The sequence below is a fragment of the Triticum aestivum genome, chromosome 5B (genome assembly GCF_018294505.1).
Source record: "Triticum aestivum cultivar Chinese Spring chromosome 5B, IWGSC CS RefSeq v2.1, whole genome shotgun sequence".
NCBI lineage: Eukaryota > Viridiplantae > Streptophyta > Magnoliopsida > Poales > Poaceae > Triticum > Triticum aestivum.
The window spans coordinates 188,882,829-188,902,902 of NC_057807.1; positions in this window are offsets into that span (position 1 = coordinate 188,882,829).

A 20,074-nucleotide genomic window follows, 5' to 3' on the forward strand; every position below is an offset into this window, starting at 1 on the left:
TCTTCTTGAAGTTCCCCTTCTTCTTCCCTTTGCCCTTTTTCTTGAAACTGGTGGTCTTGTTGACCATCAACACTTGATGCTCCTTCTTGATTTCTACCTCCGCGGCTTTTAGCATTGCAAAGAGCTCGGGAATAGTCTTGTCCATCCCTTGCATATTATAGTTCATCACGAAGCTCTTGTAGCTTGGTGGCAGTGATTGAAGAATTCTGTCAATGACACTATCATCATGAAGATTAACTCCCAGTTGAATCAAGTGATTATTATACCCAGACATTTTGAGTATGTGTTCACTGACAGAACTATTCTCCTCCATCTTGCAGCTATAGAACTTATTGGAGACTTCATATCTCTCAATCCGGGCATTTGCTTGACATATTAACTTCAACTCCTGGAACATCTCATATGCTCCATGACGTTCAAAACGTTGTTGAAGACCCGGTTCTAAGCCGTAAAGCATGTCACACTGAACTATCGAGTAGTCATCAGCTTTGCTCTGCCAGACGTTCTTAACATTGTCAGTTGCATCAGCAACAGCCCTGGCACCCAGCGGTGCTTCCAGGACGTAATTCTTCCGTGCAGCAATGAGGATAATCCTCAGGTTACGGACCCAGTCCGTGTAATTGCTACCATCATCTTTCAACTTTGCTTTCTCAAGGAACGCATTAAAATTCAACGGAACAACAGCACGAGCCATCTATCTACAACAAACATAGACAAGCAAAATACTATCAGGTACTAAGTTCATGATAAATTTAAGTTCAATTAATCATATTACTTAAGAACTCCCACTTAGACAGACATCTCTCTAGTCATCTAAGTGATCACGTGATCCAAATCAACTAAACCATGTCCGATCATCACGTGAGATGGAGTAGTTTCGATGGTGAACATCACTATGTTGATCATATCTACTATATGATTCACGTTCGACCTTTCGGTCTCCGTGTTCCGAGGCCATATCTGTTATATGCTAGGCTCGTCAAGTTTAACCTGAGTATTCCGCGTGTGCAACTGTTTTGCACCCGTTGTATTTGAACGTAGAGCCTATCACACCCGATCATCACGTGGTGTCTCAGCACGAAGAACTTTCGCAACGGTGCATACTCAGGGAGAACACTTCTTGATAATTTTAGTGAGAGATCATCTTAAAATGCTACCGTCAATCAAAGCAAGATAAGATGCATAAAGGATAAACATCACATGCAATCAATATAAGTGATATGATATGGCCATCATCATCTTGTGCTTGTGATCTCCATCTCCGAAGCACCGTCATGATCACCATCGTCACCGGCGCGACGCCTTGATCTCCATCGTAGCATCGTTGTCGTTACGCCATCTATTGCTTCTACGACTATCGCTACCGCTTAGTGATAAAGTAAAGCAATTACAGGGCGTTTGCATTTCATACAATAAAGCGACAACCATATGGCTCCTGCCAGTTGCCGATAACTTCGGTTACAAAACATGATCATCTCATACAATAAAATATAGCATCACGTCTTGACCATATCACATCACAACATGCCCTGCAAAAACAAGTTAGACGTCCTCTACTTTGTTGTTGCAAATTTTACATGGCTTCTACGGGCTTAGCAAGAACCGTTCTTACCTACGCATCAAAACCACAATGATAGTTCGTCAAGTTAGTGCTGTTTTAACCTTCGCAAGGACCGGGCGTAGCCACACTCGGTTCAACTAAAGTTGGAGAAACAGACACCTGCTAGTCACCTGTGTGCAAAGCACGGCGGTAAAACCAGTCTCGCGTAAGCGTACGCGTAATGTCGGTCCGGGCCGCTTCATCCAACAATACCGCCGAACCAAAGTATGACATGCTGGTAAGCAGTATGACTTGTATCGCCCACAACTCACTTGTGTTCTACTCGTGCATATAACATCAACGCATGAAACCTAGGCTTGGATGCTATTGTTGGGGAATGTAGTAATTTCAAAAAATTTCCTACGCACACGCAAGATCATGGTGATGCATAGCAACGAGAGGGGAGAGTGTTGTCCATGTACCCTTGTAGACCGTAAGCGGAAGCGTTATGACAATGCGGTTGATGTAGTCGTACATCTTCACGATCCGACCGATCCAAGCACCGAACGTACGACACCTCTGAGTTCAGCACAGGTTCAGCTTGATGACGATCCCGGTACTCCGATCTAGCAGGGTTTCAGGGATGAGTTCCGTTAGCACGACGGTGTGGTGACGATGATGATGTTCTACCGATGCAGGGGTTCGCCTAAGCACCGCAACGATATGACCGAGGTGGAATATGGTGGAGGGGGGCACCGCACACGGCTAAGGAACGATCACGAAGATCAACTTGTGTGTCTAGAGGTGCCCCCTTCCCCCGTATATAAAGGAGGGAGGGTGGAGGTGCGGCCGGCCCCCTAGGGGTGCGCTTGGAGGAGTCCTACTCCCACCGGGAGTAGGACTCCCCCCTCTTGCCTTGGTGGAGAAGGAAAGGGGGGAGGGGAAAGAGGAAAGGGGGCACCGCCCCCCTTCCTTGTCCTATTCAGACTAGGGGGGGAGGGGGCACGCGGCCTGCCCTAGCCGGCCCTCCTCTTCTCCCTCATGGCCCAGTAAGGCCCATTAACCCCCGGGAGGGTTCCGGTAACCCCCCGGTGCTCTGGTAAAATCCCGATTTCACCCGGAACCATTCCGATATCCAAATATAGGCTTCCAATATATCAATCTTTATGTCTCGACCATTCCGAGACTCCTCGTCATGTCCGTGATCACATCCGGGACTCCGAACAATCTTCGGTACATCAAAACTTATAAACTCATAATAAAACTATCATCGTAACGTTAAGCGTGCGGACCCTACGGGTTCGAGAACTATGTAGACATGACCTAGAACTATTCTCAGTCAATAACCAATAGCGGAACCTAGATGCTCATATTGGCTCCTACATATTCTACGAAGATCTTTATCAGTCAAACCACATAACAACATATGTTGTTCCCTTTGTCATCGGTATGTTACTTGCCCGAGATTCGACCGTCGGTATCCAATACCTAGTTCAATCTCATTACCAGCAAGTCTCTTTACTCATTACATAATGCATCATTCCGTAACTAACTCATTAGCTACATTGCTTGCAAGGCTTATAGTGATGTGCATTACCGAGAGGGCCCAGAGATACCTCTCCGACAATCGGAGTGACAAAACCTAATCTCGAAATACGCCAACACAACATGTACCTTCGGAGACACCTGTAGAGCTCCTTTATAATCACCTAGTTACGTTGTGATGTTTGGTAGCACACAAAGTGTTCCTCCGGTAAAGGGGAGTTGCATAATCTCATAGTTACAGGAACATGTATAAGTCATGAAGAAAGTAATAGCAACATACTAAACGATCAAGTGCTAGGCTAACGGAATGGGTCATGTCAATCACATCATTCTCCTAATGATGTGATCCCGTTAATCAAATGACAACACATGTCTATGGTTAGGAAACATAACCATCTTTGATTAATGAGCTAGTCAAGTAGAGGCATACTAGTGACGTTATGTTTGTCTATGTATTCACACATGTATCATGTTTCCGGTTACTACAATTCTAGCATGAATAATAAACATTTATCATGATATGAGGAAATAAATAATAACTTTATTATTGCCTCTAGGGCGTATTTCCTTCACCCATACCCATGTGATTATATCTCCTTCTTTGTTGACGGTGGAGGTGTTTTTGATGATGCAGGCTTGTTGTCCACCTTCCATGGCATAGGCTCACCATCATAGAAGGATGATCGAGTCCCCGGAATCCTCAAATCTGCAGCCAAACTCATCCTTTTGAATCTATATTCATACTCACAGTTTTGATTTTGCAGATCAAAGATTTGGGCTTGGAGGTGCTCGATCTTCTCATGTAGCTTGAAGATGGCCTCCTCGGTGTTCTTAGCATCCGGCTCATAGTTGTTGGTGAACTCCGCGAGCATCTTGTGGCTAGCGTTGATTCCACGCTCCACCATCCCCTGGCACTTGAAAACTTGTTGCTCCATTGCTTTGAGCCTCGACTCCATGCTTCCGGTTCCCTTTGGTCCCTCAACATCGCGGATGTGCAGCAGCCCATCACGCGTCTCAATGGTTTGAGGGTGTCGCAGCACCTCCGCGAGGTAAGGGTTGATCACCTTCTCGAAGAACTTGTCCTTGGAAGCACTTGGGGTCGTCATGATGATCTAGACCTGTCAGAAAAACAGCTCGAAACAAGAACAGGGGAGATTTGCGTGATACGAGAGTCAAAGCCTTCAGGAGAATATATGATGGAATTTTTACCGACCAAAATACGTATCGTGCAAGAAAATGGAGTCCGGAGGGCACACGAGGTGCTCACGAGGTAGGGAGCGTGCCTAGGGGGGGGGGGGGGTAGGGCGCGCCCACCACCCTCGTGGGGCCCTCGTGTCCTTCCCGGATTGCCACTTATTTTTCTATTTTTCTAAATATTCTAAAACGGAGAAATATTGCCTTAAAAATTGTTTTGGAGTCGGTTTACTTACCGTACCACATACCTATTCCTTTTTGGAGTCTGGAACGGTCTGGAAAGTGTCCCTTATGTATTCCTCCGGGGTTACGGTTTCAATAATATTGGTTTCAACATTTATAGGATTACCTGAGATATAGTGTTTGATCCTTTGACCGTTTACCACCTTCGGATTTGTGCCTTCGAAGTTGTTGATTTTTATGGCACCGGAACGATAGACCTCCTCGATAACGTAGGGACCTTCCCATTTAGAGAGAAGTTTTCCTGCAAAAAATCTTAAACGAGAGTTGTATAGCAATACATAATCAGCTACATTAAACTCACGCTTTTGTATCCTTTTGTCAAGCCATCTTTTAACTTTTTCTTTAAACAACTTGGCATTTTCATAAGCTTGGGTTCTCCATTCATCAAGTGAGCTAATATCAAATAACCTCTTCTCACCGGCAAGTTTGAAATCATAGTTGAGCTCTTTAATAGCCCAATATGCCTTATGTTCTAGTTCGAGAGGTAAGTGACATGCTTTTCCATAAACCATTTTATACGGAGACATACCCATAGGATTCTTATATGCAGTTCTATAGGCCCATAATGCGTCATCCAGTTTCTTGGACCAATTCTTCCTATACCTATTAACACTCTTTTGCAAAATTAATTTGAGCTCTCTATTGCTCAATTCTACTTGACCACTAGACTGCGGTGATATGGAGATGCAATTCTATGATTAACGTCATATTTAGCAAGCATTTTACGGAAAGCACCATGAATAAAGTGTGAACCACCATCAGTCATTAAATATCTAGGGACTCCAAACCTCGGAAAAATAACTTCCTTAAGCATTTTAATAGAAGTGTTATGATCAGCACTACTAGTTGGAATAGCTTCTACCCACTTAGTAACGTAATCAACAGCAACTAAAATATGTGTATATCCATTAGAGGCACGAAAAGGTCCCATATAATCAAAGCCCCAAACATCAAATGGTTCAATAACAAGTGAATAATTCATAGGCATTTCTTGACGTCTACTAATATTACCAATTCTTTGACATTCATCGCATGACAAAAAAAACTTACGAGCATCCTTGAAGAGAGTGGGCCAATAAAAATCGGATTGCAATACCTTATGTGCAGTTCTATCTCCAGCGTGGTGTCCTCCATAAGCTTTGGAGTGACACTTGCGTAGGATCTGTTCCTGTTCATGCTCAGGTACACAACATCTAATAACACCATCTACTCCTTCGTTATAAAGATGTGGTTCATCCCAAAAGTAATGTCGCAAATCATAGAAAAACCTTTTCTTTTGTTGGTATGTGAAGCTAGGTGGTATAAATTTAGCAACAATATAATTAGCATAATCAGCATACCAAGGAGTGCTACGAGAAGTGCTTATGACATTTAATTGTTCATCAGGAAAGCTATCATCAATAGGTAGTGGGTCATCAAGAACATTCTCTAACCTAGATAAGTTGTCTACAACGGGGTTCTCAGCTCCTTTTCTATCAACAATATGCAAATCAAATTCTTGCAGCAAGAGAACCCATCTAATAAGTCTAGGTTTTGCATCTTTCTTTTCCATAAGATATTTAATAGCAGCATGATCAGTGTGAATAGTTACTTTAGAATCAACAATATAGGGTCTGAATTTATCACAAGCAAATACAACTGCTAAAAGTTCCTTTTCGGTAGTAGCATAATTTCTTTGAGCATTGTCTAGAGTCTTACTAGCATAATGGATAACATTTAAATTCTTATCAACTCTTTGCCCTAGAACAGCACCTACAGCGTAATCACTAGCATCACACATAATTTCAAAGGGTAAATTCCAATCAGGTGGCTGAACAACAGGTGCAGAGACTAATGCTTTCTTAAGTATTTCAAATGCTTCTACACAATCATCATCAAAGACAAATGGTACATCTTTTTGTAGTAAATTAGTCAGAGGCCGTGAAATTTTTGAGAAGTCCTTAATGAACCTCCTATAAAATCCGGCGTGACCGAGGAAACTTCTTATACCTTTGATGTCCTTGGGACATGGCATCTTTTCAATAGCATCAACCTTGGCTTTATCAACTTTACCTCTTTGAGAAACTTTGTGCCCCAAGAAAATACCTTCATTAACCATAAAGTGGCACTTTTCCCAATTCAAGACAAGATTAGTTTCTTCACATCTCTGCAAAACTCGATCAAGATTGCTCAAGCAATCATCAAAAGAGGAACCATAGACGGAAAAATCGTCCATGAAAACCTCACAATTTTTTTCACAAAAATCAAAGAATATAGCCATCATGCATCTTTGAAAGGTAGCAGGTGCATTACATAAACCGAAAGGCATACGTCTATTAGCAAAAGTACCAAAAGGGCATGTAAAAGTAGTCTTTGATTGATCTCTAGCCGACACATGTATTTGAGAGAAACCAGAATAACCATCTAGAAAGCAATAATGTGTATGTTTGCATAATCTTCTAGCATTTGATCAATAAAAGGTAAGGGGTAATGATCTTTCTTATTAGCCTTATTTAATTTACGGAAATCAATTACCATCCTATAACCTGTGATAATTCTTTGCGGAATTAATTCATCTTTATCATTAGGGACAACAGTAATACCTCCCTTCTTAGGGACACAATGGACATGACTTACCCGCTGACTATCAGCAATGGGATAAATTATACCTTCCTCTAGAAGCTTAAGTATTTCTTTTCTTACCACTTCTTTCATTTTAGGATTCAAACATCGTTGAGGATCACAAACTGGTTTGGCATCCGCTTCCAAATTTATTTTATGTTGACATAGAGTAGGACTGATGCCCTTAAGATCATCAAGAGTATATCCAATAGCGGCACGGTGCTTCTTCAGAGTTTTCAATAATCTTTCTTCTTCATGCTCTGAAAGGTTAGCACTAATAATGACAGGATATATTTTCTTTTCATCAAGATAAGCATATTTAAGATTATTAGGCAACGGTTTAAGCTCAAACACGGGATCACCCTTGGGTGGAGGAGGATCCCCTAGGATTTCAACAGGCAAATTGTGTTGCAGAATAGGTTCCTGTTTAAAGAATACTTCATCTATTTCCCTTCTTTCATTCATGAACATATCATTTTCATGGTCTAGCAAATAGTGTTCTAAAGGATCACTAGGAGGTACGGCAATAGAAGCAAGACCAATAATTTCATCTTTACTAGGCAATTCTTCCTCACGATGTTGTTTACTAAATTTAGAGAAATTAAACTCATGAACCATATCATCCAAGCCAATAGTAACAACATTCTTTTCGCAGTCTATCTTAGCATTAATAGTATTCAAGAAGGGTCTACCAAATATAATGGGACAAAAGCTATCTTGTGGATAACCAAGAACAAGAAAATCAGCGGGATATTTGGTTTTTCCACACAAGACTTCAACATCTCTAACAACTCCCATTGCAGATATAGTATCTCTATTGGCATATTTAATTGTAACATCAATATCTTCTATCTCAGCGGGTGCAATTTCATGCTTAATTTCTTCATACAAGGTAATAGGTATAACACTAGCACTAGCACCCATATCACATAAGCCATGATAACAATGATCTCCTATTTTAACAGAAATAACAGGCACACCTATCACATGTCTATGTTTATCTCTAGCACAAGGTTTAGCAATTCTAGCAGTTTCACCACAGAATTGAATAACATGCCCATCAATATTATTAGACAAGAGATCTTTAACAATAGCAATATTAGGTTCTACTTTGACTTGCTCAGGAGGTGTATAAGTTCTAATATTGCTTTTACGAACAACAGTTGAAGCTTTAGCATGATCCTTCATTCTAACAGGGAAAGGTGGTTTCTCAACATAAGAAGTGGGAACAATAGGATCATTATAAGTGACAGTCTTTTCTTAAACTTTAATAGGTGCAACTACTTTTACTTCTATGGGAGGATGATATTTAAACCACTTCTCCTTGGGGAGATCAACATAGGTAGAAAAATATTCACAGAAAGAAGCTACTATCTCAGAGTCAAGTCCATATTTAGTGCTAAACTTACAGAAAATATCGGTATCCATAAAAGATTTAACACAATCAAACTTAGGTGTCATACCTGACTCCTTACCTTCGTCGAGGTCCCAATCTTCAGAGTTTCATTTAATTCTATCCAATAAATTCCATTTAAATTCAATAGTCTTCATCATAAAGGAGCCAGCACAAGAAGTATCGAGCATGGTGCGATTGTTATCAGAAAGCCGAGCATAAAAACTTTGAATAATTACTTCTCTTGGGAGCTCATGATTGGGGCATGAATATAACATTGATTTAAGCCTCCCCCAAGCTTGAGCGATGCTTTCTCCTTCGCGAGGCCAAAAATTATATATATAATTGCGATCACGATGAACAAGATGCATAGGGTAATACTTTTGATGAAATTCCAATTTTAATCTTTTATAGTTCCATGATCTCGTATCATCACATAGCCTGTACCATGTCAATGCGTCTCCCTTCAAAGATAAAGGGAAGGCCTTCTTCTTAACAACATCATCGGGATGCTTTGTTCCATCTCGTGTAAAAGTGTTAGCTAGCAGTTTTTCCATCATACCCGAAGAGATTTCAAAAGGAGTTTCATTTTCAATAGGTTCAGTAGGTTGAGGAGCAACTCTTTGCTCTACTGGACGGGGTGAAGATACCCCAAACAAGCCCCTCAGAGAATTACTTTCCATAGTAACAAGTGACATAAAATTTCAGCACACTATATAAATTTTTCCTTACCAAATTCCACCTACCAAAGGCACTACACTCCCCGGCAACGGCGCCAGAAAAGAGTCTTGATGACCCACAAGTATAGGGGATCTATCAGAGTCCTTTCGATAAGTAAGAGTGTCGAACCCAACAAGGATTGCAGGACGAAGTAGATCTGCACCTGGAAAGAAAGGGGAGCAGAAGGAAATGATAAGCGGTTTTTAGCAAGGTATTCTCTGCAAGTATTGAAACAAGTGGTAACAGATAGTTTTGTGATAAGATAAATTGTAACGAGCAACAAGTAACAAAAGTAAATAAAGTGCAGCAAGGTGGCCCAATCCTTTTTGTAGCAAAGGACAAGCCTGGACAAACTCTTATAATAGGAAAAGCGCTCCCGAGGACATATGGGAATATCGTCAAGCTAGTTTTCATCACGCTCATATGATTCGCGTTCGGTACTTTGATAATTTGATATGTGGGTGGACCGGTGCTTGGGTGCTGTTCTTACTTGAACAAGCATCCCACTTATGATTAACCTCTATTGCAAGCATCCGCAACTACAACAAAAATATTGAGGTAAACCTAACCATAGCATGAAACATATGGATCCAAATCAGCCCCTTACGAAGCAACGCATAAACTAGGGTTTAAGCTTCTGTCACTCTAGCAACCCATCATCTACTTATTACTTCCCAATGCCTTCCTCGAGGCCCAAATAATGGTGAAGTGTTATGTAGTCGACGTTCACATAACACCACTAGAGGCTAGACAACATACATCTTATCAAAATATCGAACGAATAGCAAATTCACATGACTACTAATAGCAAGACTTCTCCCTTGTCCTCAGGAACAAACGTAACTACTCACAAAGCATATTCATGTTCATTATCAGAGGGGTAATAATATGCATAAAGGATCTGAACATATGATCTTCCACCAAATAAACCAACTAGCATCAACTACAAGGAGTAATCAACACTACTAGCAACCTACTAGCACCAATCCCGGACTTGGAGACAAGAATTGGATACAAGAGATGAACTAGGGTTTGGAGATGAGATGGTGCTGGTGAACATGTTGATGGAGATTGCCCTCTCCCGATGAGAGGAGCGTTGGTGATGACGATGGTGATGATTTCCCCCTCCCGGAGGGAAGTGTCCCCGGCGGAACAGCTCTGCCGGAGCCCTAGGTTGGTTCCGCCAAGGTTCCGCCTCGTGGCGGCGGAGTCTCGTCCCGAAAGGTTGCCTTCTATTTTTTTCTCATCAAAAGACTTCATATAGGAGAAGATGGGCGTCGGAGATCCACCAGGGGGCCCATGAGGTAGGGGGCGCGCCCCCACCCTCGTGAGCAGTGTGTGGGCCCCCTGGCCTTCATCTTTGGTGACAATTTTTCTTTATTTATTTTAAGAATTCCGTGGAGTTTCAGGACTTTTGGAGTTGCGCAGAATAGGTCTCCAATATTTGCTCCTTTTCCAGCCTAGAATTCCAGCTGCCGACATTCTCCCTCTTAAGGTAAACCTTGTAAAATAAGAGAGAATAGCCATAAGTATTGTGACATAACGTGAAATAACAGCCCATAATGCAATAAATATTGATATAAAAGCATGATGCAAAATGGACGTATCAGCCGCATACTCGACCATTCATGCCAAATTCACGGCACCCCAGGAACACCAGCCAATCATACCAACAGAGAATGTTGGGTCTTCAAACAAACCGGCAGTTCAAGTGCCGAAAATAAGGATAAGGGGTCGCAGAGCGATGACGACGACGAGGAGCCCCGACCACCGAGCATAGTAGGGCAAAAGAAGTTCCCTCCCCAAATTAAAACGGTGAATATGATAAACGCCACCCATATTCCTAATAGGAAGCGGAGGCGCACACCTAGGGATGCCGACACAGCGGAGCCAGTCGCCCCAAAATATAACATATGGTCATCCGGCCTGATCGTCTTCGATCGTAAGGATTGCCCGGACAATATTCATCAGGGCAACCTAGCCGCATTAGTCCTCGACCCAATAATTGACGAATTCCACCTCACACGAGTCCTTATGGACGGAGGCAGCAGCCTAAACCTGCTTTATCAGGATACAATGCGTAAGATGGGCATCGATCCTTCAAAGATCAGACCCACTAAAACCACCTTTAAAGGTGTGATACCAGGTGCAGAGGCCCGCTGTACAGGCTCCGTCACTCTGGAAGTAGTCTTCGGGCACCCGAGTAACTACCGTAACGAAGAGTTAGTCTTTGACATCGTCCCTTTTCGCAGCAGCTATCATGCACTGCTCGGACGAACTACGTTTGCTCGGTTCAGCGCGGTTCCACATTATGCCTACCATAAGCTCAAGATGCCCAGTCCGTGCAGCGTCATAACAGTTAATGGCAAAGGCCGAACGCTCCCTCTATGCCGAAGAGTACACTGCCTCCTTGACAGTAGAGGGAACAAGTGGCATCTTTCAATCGATCCTTGAGTCGACAGCCCAGCTTCCGGACACCGTCAAAGGAGTCCGAACTACTTCGCGGCAGGATAGCCCGGCTCGTCAGGAGCTCAATTAAAACACTCCGACAGTAAATGGAGGCAAATCTATGATAGGCCACACAATGCGGCTTAACCGCCCCGTGGTGCACAAACCCTTTTTGCATGTTTTTTGCAGGTCCCCTTTTATGTAGGACAGAACTGGCGACATGGCAACCAGACCCACGAGGGGACGAACATACCAAGGAAGGAAATAGCTCGATTGCGCACGAGAATCCTTTGATATTCCCCTTGATGATCATCCGATTATTACCCGGATCCGCACACGGCTTCCCTCCCCCGGTCACAGCAGGTTCTGACATCATATTTCTTTTTATCACACTATTCGTACTCGTACGCATCAACCTATTATTCAATTACAATATGTGGATTTATATGACGCTTGCTTGCTGCTCTTTCTTATTGATATTCTTTGTCAATTGGCATCCAAAACACTGCGATATGCCTTAATATGCCAGGGGCCTCGTTGTACCCATAATACAGCAACAAAGTCCGAAAATCCTCACGATTGTTCGGCACCCCGAACTTATAGCATTATATGCATCGGCTCCGAATCATGTCTTGGGTCAATAGTTTGGTTGCCCGGCTCCTGTGCTTGCTACGCTACACTCCGCTATATCGGCTAGGGTAGTAAAGGGAGAACTACTGCGATTGTGTCCTGGTTCTTCCGGACGAGCGCCTTAGTAGAGAAAGCCGAAAACTGACTGTCATGATACGGCGAGAGCTGGTTAGCTGTTCGAGAGGTTGCAAAATCTTTAAGGATTTCTTCCTCATTATGCGATAACTAATGCAGCGTGCGATGGATCGGTTTTTCTTCCGATAGGTGCTTATAGAGCCCCTCGTGCGGTCTTCCGAACACCAGGGGCTGCGCCTACCTTCCTTTTGTCAAACTCCTATGGCTAAGTGAGAGTGATAAAGCCTTATAGTCCGATTGCCTGGTTCGTTGCGCTGAACACCTCCTTCAAGGACCCAAAAATGGGGTAAAGAGTGCTCAGGTTTATCCCGAACACCCCCGTACTTCCTACGTGGGGGCAGAAGCCGATGACTGGCCAACTCTCAGGATTAATATATGAAACGGCCGCACAGGAGGAAATTTTTTAAATAACAGGCAATAAATAATAGAAATGACCTTGTTCAACATTACATATGACAACATGACTGTATTCATGGGAATATAATGTCCTTGGCGCATTGCTCCGCCACAAGGCGGGATCCTTTCAGGACACTATCATAATATAACTCGGGCTTGCGGTGATCCTTCCCCTCCGGCAGTCCTTCGGTCATCAGCTTCTCAGCATCCATCTTCGCCCAGTGCACCTTCGCGCAGGCGTAGGCCATTCGCGCACCCTGCATACAGACCGACCGCTTGATGACTTCAAGTCGAGGGCAGGCGCTCACAAGTCGCTTCACGAGCCTGAAGTAGCTAATTTGGAATCGGCTCGGCGGGCCATAGCCAGATAATTAAATCCTTCATGGCTAGTTCGGCCGCCTTATGCAGTTCGACCAGCTGTTTCAGCTGATCGGCAAAAGGCACTGGATACTTTGGCGCCAGATACTGCGACCTGAAGAGCTTCTCCGCAGTGCTCCTTTCTTCGGCCCGGTAGAATTGGGCGGCATTAGATATACTGCGTGGCAGCTCCGCAAATACCCCTGGAGAAATCTGAATTCAAATTAGTAAAACGTGATTTTCTCCCTTCAAATACCTGCTTTGCTTAGAAAAAGCCTTACCCGCCGCGATCTTCCTCGCCTCCTGGATTTCCTGCAGGGCGCCTTGGGCTTCCCCCCGGGCATCACATGTGGCTTGTCGAGCCTGGGTGAGTTCAGATTCTTTCTCCATTAGACTCTGCTCCAGGGCCTCGCATTTTTTCATGGCTTCTTGAAGCTCTCGCTCAGCTTCAATAACCCTGGCCTCGTGCTTTTCGCAAAAAGCCTGCTCTGCGGCTGCCTTCTTCTCGGCTTCGGCCACAACCTTCTTAAGAGCCTCAACTTCGGCGGTCGCCCCTAGAGCACGCCATAGAAATATGTTCATCATACTAATTTCTTCATTCACGTTGAACGCGAACAAGGTTTTTGCATACCTTGGTTATCCTCCAACTACTTCTTCACTCGGCCGAGTTCTTCTTCAGCCCGCTCCAGACTCTACTTCAGTCTGGAGACTTTCGCAGTATGAGAGGCGGTAGTCGCTACAGACGCCTGCTTATAAAAAAGAGAGGGAGAGATGCAGTAAAGTGAGTCTCCTGCGAACATATATTTGATCCTCTGTCCGGTTCTTTCTTTCACCAAACAGTGTATTAGGGGCTACTACCTATACTATGGCACTCTTCGAAACCTCACAAAACATACCTCAAAGCCCGTTATAAGGCTGACGCTGGCTCCATTCAGCCCACTCTCAGCAGACTGAATCTTCTCAATCACTCCATCCATAAGGGCACAGTGTTCTTCAATGATGGAGGCGCTCTTCAGCGCCGCTGACAAAGTATCCGGCACCTCTGGTTGGGCGGAGGTTGCCGGTGGAACAGGCGCACCCCCTCCAGTCGAGGGAGGCTACCTGCCTGATTCCAGAGCTATATCGGCCTCCGGAGCTGTATCCGGCTGGGGGCCGAATTCGAGATAACCCCCGCCGTCGATGTCCATGGGAGACTTTTCTCCCATATGTCCGGCCCCTGAAGTTTGACCTCCTGCCGCCGCCTTGAAGATCTCTTCCCCCCCTCCTTGTCTTGGGTCCTTCTGGGACGATATATCTGTGTCATTCACGTGTTTCGGGGAAGGGGCCTTCGGGGGTGTCCTGCTGTCCATAGCATCTGAGCCCAGTGAATCCTCTGATGAGGATTGTTCGGTGCAGGACCTCGCCGGACTGCAAAAAGCACGGCTCAATAATTAAAACATCATACCATAGTGAGTCTGGATGCGCAAACGCGTTCGGCTTTTATATACTCACCAGTTCACCAGGGGCTGGTGAGGGAGTCCTGGATTAGGGGGTACTCGGACCGCCAGACTATGTACTTGTGCCAGACTATTGGACTATGAAGATACAAGATTGAAGACTTCACCCTGTGTCTGGGTGGGACTCTCCTTTGCGTGGAAGGCAAGCTTGGCAATTTGGATATGTAGATCTCCTTCTCTATAACCGACTCTATGTAACCCTAGCCCCCTCTGGTGTCTATATGAACTAGAGGGTTTAGTCCGTAGAACAACAACAATCATAATCATAGGCTAGCTTCTAGGGTTTAGCCTCTACGATCTCGTGGTAGATCAACTCTTGTAATACTCATATCATCAAGATCAATCAAGAAGGAAGTAGGGTATTACCTCCATCGAGAGGGCCCGAACCTGGGTAAACATTGTATCCCCCGCCTCCTGTTACCATTAGCCTTAGACGCACAGTTTGGGACCCCCTACCCGAGATCCGCCGGTTTTGACACCGATATTGGTGCTTTCATAGAGAGTTCCACGGTGCCGTCACGGTAAGGCTTGATGGCTCGCCTTGTTATCAAGGACAACATCACCTCTGGGGGAGCCCTAGCTGTAGGCCAAACTGTTCGACTAGGCGGCTTCGTCATGACCGCCCATTCGGCCACCGCGCCGACAATGACTTCTCGGGTCATCAAAAACAGCCTCCACGTCAGCTCGGAATTCACTGAGCGGATGGATCCAATGGAGCTCTTCTCCCTGAACGAGCTCTTAGATCGCATTGCCGCCTTGGGAGACGCTACAGACTATGATCAGATCGGGCATAAACCCGACTAAAGAGAGATTAACACTCTGCCGGTCACCCATCAGATAGCAGTAGTGGAGGAGCAATGCAACAATTCTTCCTATATTTTGAGGACGAACTATGTCCGGATTCCCGAGCTCTCCGAGATGGATACCTGTTGAGGGAGTCCAGGTTTAGGGGGTCCTCGGACAGCCGGACTATATTCTTATGCCGGACTATTGGACTATGAAGATACAAGATTGAAGACTTCATCCCGTGTCCGGGTGGGACTCTCCTTTGCATGGAAGGCAAGCTTGGCAATTCGGATATGTAGATTTCCTTCTTTATAACTGACTCTGTGTAACCCTAGCCCCCTCCAGTGTCTATATAAACCGAAGAGTTTAGTCCGTAGGACAACAACAATCATAATCATAGGCTAGCTTCTATGGTTTAGCCTCTACGATCTCGTGGTAGATCAACTCTTGTAATACACATATCATCAAGATCAATCAGGCATGAAGTAGGGTATTACCTCCATCGAGAGGGCCCGAACCTGGGTAAACATTGTGTCCCCCGCCTCCCGTTACCATTAGCCTTAGACACACAGTTCGGGGCCCTGATAAGTGTCCAACGTATCTACTTTTCCAAACACCTCCGCCCTTGTTTTGGACTCTAACTTGCATGATTTGAATGAAACTAACCCGGAATGACGCTGTTTTCAGCAGAACTGCCATGGTGTTGTTTATTGTGCAAAAAACACAAGTTCTCGGAATGACCTGAAAATCCACGGAGATAAATTTTGGAAAATATAAAAAATACTTGCGAAAGAAACAAGGCCAGGGGCCCCACACCCTGTCCACGAGGGTGGGGGGCGCGCCCTCTCCCCCTGGGCGCGCCCCCCTGTCTCGTGGGCCCCCTGATGCTCCACCAACCTCAACTCCAACTCCATATATTCCATTTCACGGAGAAAATAATCAGAGAGAAAGTTTCATTGCGTTTTACGATACGGAGCCGCCGCCAAGCCCTAATCTCTCTCAGGAGGGCTGATCTGGAGTCCGTTCGGGGCTCCGGAGAGGGGGATTCTGTTGGGGAACGTAGTAATTTCAAAATTTTTCCTACGCACACGCAAGATCATGGTGATGATATAGCAACGAGAGGGGAGAGTGTTCGTCCACGTACCCTCGTAGACCGTAAGCGGAAGCGTTAGCACAACGCGGTTGATGTAGTCGTACTTCTTCATGATCCGACCGATCCAAGCACCGAATGTACGGAGCCTCCGAGTTCAGCACACGTTCAGCTCGATGACGATCTCCGGTCCTCCGATCCAGCAAAGGCTCCGGAGATGAGTTCCGTCAGCACGACGGCATGGTGACGATGATGATGTTCTACCGGCGCAGGGCTTCGCCTAAACTCCGCGACGATATGACCGAGGTGGAATATGGTGGAGGGGGGCACCGCACACGGCTAAGGAATGATCCATAGATCAACTTGTGTGTCTCTGGGGTGCCCCCCTGCCCCCGTATATAAAGGAGCAAGGGGGTGAGGCCGGCCGGCCCCTTTGGGCGCGCCAAGGGAGGAGGAATCCTCCTCCTAGTAGGACTAGGACTCCTCCTTTCCTACTCCTACTAGGAGGGGGAAGGAAGGGGGAGAGGGGGAAGGAAAGGGGGGGGGGCGCCGCCCCCCTCCTAGTCCAATTCGGACCAGAGGGGGGAGGGGGCACGCGGCCCATGCTGGCCGCCCCTCTCTCCTTTCCCCTAAGGCCCATAAGGCCCAATACTCTCCCGGGGGGTTCCGGTAACCCCCCCGGCACTCCGGTTTTCTCCGAAATCACCCGGAACAATTCCGGTTTCCGAATATAGTCGTCCAATATATCAATCTTTATGTCTCGACCATTTCGAGACTCCTCGTCACGTCCGTGATCACATCCAGGACTCCGAACAAACTTTGGTACATTAAAACTTATAAACTCATAATAAAACTGTCATCATAACGTTAAGCATGCGGACCCTACGGGTTCGAGAACTATGTAGACATGACCTAGAACCATTCTCGGTCAATAACCAATAGCGGGACCTGGATGCCCATATTGGTTCCTACATATTCTATGAAGATCTTTATCGGTCAAACCGCACAACAACATACGTTGTTCCCTTTGTCATCTGTATGTTACTTGCCCGAGATTTGATCATCGGTATCCAATACCTAGTTCAATCTCGTTACCGGCAAGTCTATTTACTCGTTTTGTAATGCATCATCCCGCAACGAACTCATTTGGTCACATTGCTTTCAAGGCTTATAATGATGTGCATTACCGAGAGGGCCCAGAGATACCTCTCCGACTATCGGAGTGACAAAACCTAATCTCGAAATATGCCAACTCAACATGTACCTTCAGAGACACCTGTAGTACTCCTTTATAATCACCCAGTTACGTTGTGACGTTTGGTAGTACCCAAAGTGTTCCTCCGGTAAACGGGAGTTGCATAATTCTCATAGTTATAGGAAGATGTATAAGTCATGAAGAAAGCAATAGCAACATACTAAATGATCAAGTGCTAAGCTAACGGAATGGGTCAAGTCAATCACATCATTCTCCTAATGATGTGATCCCGTTAATCAAATGAAAACTCATGTCTATGGCTAGGAAACTTAACCATCTTTGATTCACGAGCTAGTCAAGTAGAGGCATACTAGTGACACTATGTTTGTCTATGTATTCACACATGTATTATGTTTCCAGTTAATACAATTCTAGCATGAATAATAAACATTTATCATGAAATAAGGAAATAAATAATAACTTTATTATTGCCTCTAGGGCATATTTCCTTCAGTCTCCCACTTGCACTAGAGTCAATAATCTAGATTACATAGTAATGATTCTAACACCCATGGAGTCTTGGTGCTGATCATGTTTTGCTCGTGAGAGAGGCTTAGTCAACGGGTCTGCAACATTCAGATCCGTATGTATCTTGAAAATCTCTATGTCTCCCACTTGGACTTGGTCCTGAATGGAATTGAAGCGTCTCTTGATGTGCTTGGTCCTCTTGTGAAATCTGGATTCCTTTGCCAAGGCAATTGCACCAGTATTGTCACAGAAGATCTTCATTGGTCCCGATGCACTAGGTATAACACCTAGATCGGAAATGAACTCCTTCATCCAGACTCCTTCATTCACTGCTTCCGAAGCAGCTATGTACTCCGCTTCACATGTAGATCCCGCCATGACGCTTTGTTTAGAACTGCACCAACTTACAGCTCCACCGTTTAACAAAAATACGTATCCGGTTTGTGATTTAGAATCGTCCGGATCAGTGTCAAAACTTGCATCGACGTAACCATTTACGACTAGCTCTTTGTCACCTCCATATACGAGAAACATATCCTTAGTCCTTTTCAGGTATTTCAGGATGTTCTTGACCGCTGTCCAGTGATCCATTCCTGGATTACTTTGGTACCTTCCTGCCAAGCTTATTGCTAAGCATACGTCAGGTCTGGTACACAGCATTGCATACATGATAGAGCCTATGGCTGAAGCATAGGGAACATCTTTCATTTTCTCTCTATCTTCTGCGGTGGTCGGGCATTGAGTTTGACTCAACTTCACACCTTGTAGCACAGGCAAGAAACCTTTCTTTGCCTGATCCATTTTGAACTTTTTCAAAATTTTGTCAAGGTATGTGCTTTGTGAAAGTCCTATTAAGCGTCTTGATCTATCTCTATAGATCTTGATGCCCAATATGTAAGCAGCTTCACCGAGGTCTTTCATTGAAAAACTTTTATTCAAGTATCCCTTTATGCTATCCAGAAATTCTATATCATTTCCAATTAATAATATGTCATCTACATATAAAATCAGAAATGCTACAGAGCTCCCACTCACTTTCTTGTAAATACAGGCTTCTCCAAAAGTCTGTATAAAACCATATGCTTTGATCACACTATCAAAACGTTTATTCCAACTCCGAGATGCTTGCACCAGTCCATAAATGGATCGCTGGAGCTTGCACACTTTGTCAGCACCTTTTGGATCAACAAAACCTTCCGGCTACATCATATACAACTCTTCTTCTAGAAATCCATTCAAGAATGTAGTCTTGACATCCATTTGCCAAATTTCATAATCATGAAATGCAGCAATAGCTAACATGATTCGGACAGACTTAAGCATCGCTACGGGTGAGAAAGTCTCATCATAGTCAACCCCTTGAAATTGTGGAAAACCTTTCGCAACAAGTCGAGCTTTATAGACAGTTACATTACCATCAGCGTCAGTCTTCTTCTTAAAGATCCATTTATTCTCAATGGCTTGCCGATCATCGGGCAAGTCAACCAAAGTCCATACTTTGTTTTCATACATGGATCCCATCTCAGATTTCATGGCCTCTAGCCATTTTGCGGAATCTGGGCTCATCATCGCTTCCTCATAGTTCGTAGGTTCATCATGGTCAAGTAACATGACTTCCAGAATAGGATTACCGTACCACTCTGGTGCGGATCTTACACTGGTAGACCTACGAGGTTCAGTAGAAACTTGATCTGAAGTTTCATGATCAATATCATTAGTTTCCTCACTAACTGGTGTAGTTGTCACAGGAACCGGTTCTTGTGATGAACTACTTTCC